We start from the raw sequence: 1,731 nt of genomic DNA on the forward strand, positions 1-1,731 counted from the left end.
GAAAATGACCCGATCGGAGTCGAAACGTATGTATTTATGTATTTAATGTTATTATTCTAATTATAATTATTTGTTAAAATATTGGTTCTATGCCCTTTTTAATATTCATTTGTTTTATACATATTGAACCTTATTATTATATTATTATCAAAAATATTAACTTATACAATGATAAAATAATAACTTACAAAAATTAAAATAGAGTCAAATATATTGCGTCTAAAATTAGAAATTAACTTATACAATAATAATATAAAAACCTACATAAAATAAACCGGAGTCAAGTACATTGCGTCAAAAGTAGAATCACATCGCTCATCAAATTGTCAGATTTACTATGTAGTCATTCAAAAGAAAAAACGAAAAAAATAAACAATTAGAGAATTATTAAAATAATTAATCTGAATTTTAATTTTATTAAGTTACATGTAAACATTTCTTACGACTCGACGTAAAGGTCTTGTGGTGTTGACAGTTAAAGATGAAATGAGAGTCAAAATAATAAAGTCATGTAGTTATTGAAATGAAAATAAAAATAAAAAGTAAGAACAAAGGAAGAAACAACGTCATTCCGCAAACAATTCCAAATATAGTTGGTCTAGAGTATACGTATCATTCTGTAAATTTAAACTCTGTTTCTGTTGCTTTATATGAATCATTTCCGAAATCAATCTTTTATTGAGCACCATTTCCTCGTCTAATATCTTTACATTTTCCGAATCAAAATCATGCTGATGACTGACTCTGTGTTCTGTAATTACGGAATATGGTGTAGTGTTCCAATTTATGTGACTTTTATGTTCATTTATGCGATTTTTATATTCATTTATGCGTGTCTTCAAACATCTACCTATTTGGCCCACATATGATGCTTCACAATCTCGCCAATCAATTTTGTATAATGTTATATTTGTTAATGTTTATTGATATTTTATTGATATTGATTGACATTTATGTCATTTATTTTGATTTATTTATGTCATTTATTGTATACAGATCATCATACATTTATAGATGGTGTCAAAGCTGAAAAATCTAAAATGCCTAATTTAAATACTGGCAACATACAATGTAAATTAATTATTTAAAGCTATATAGTTGTAAACAAAGACATAGAGAATGGACTGCGCGATCCGTATCTAAGTAATGTATCAAATGTGGTCGACAATAATGAGAGAGAGGGACCGTGGGAGACTGCCAATCTCCCTCTCATTCTCTCTCCCATTACACCATTGAATGGAAAAAGATAGAAATGGCCGTCTGCCACGGTCCCTCTCTCATTCCTATCGACTATTTTGACACACGGATCGCGCAGTCTATTCTCTATGTCTTTGGTTGTAAATAATTTAGGAATGTACGACCTGGAAAATATAAAACAAAATACATTACTGAATGCTATTGAACGTATGAATATTTACAATGCAATAATGAGTATTTATAAGTAACATTCAAATTAAAGATACAGCCGGTATTAGAATTAATTAAGGTATTCAACTAATGGTTAAAAACTTTTAGGTGTTATTAAAGATCATGACCTTCATTAAATTTGAATATTATTAAATTTAAAATGTTAATATTATAATGTTAAATAAATTTACTATTTTTTCCTTGATTTCATTGTGTTGTATATTAAACTTAACAAAATTACCTTTTTAAAAAAAGGTAAAAAAAAGGCGCCAAGTGTTCATGTACCTTCCATAAAAAACTGTACTTTACATAAACTAAAAAAAA

Source organism: Trachymyrmex cornetzi, unplaced genomic scaffold, assembly GCF_001594075.2.
Source record: "Trachymyrmex cornetzi isolate Tcor2-1 unplaced genomic scaffold, Tcor1.1 scaffold459, whole genome shotgun sequence".
In the NCBI taxonomy this organism is placed as follows: domain Eukaryota; kingdom Metazoa; phylum Arthropoda; class Insecta; order Hymenoptera; family Formicidae; genus Trachymyrmex; species Trachymyrmex cornetzi.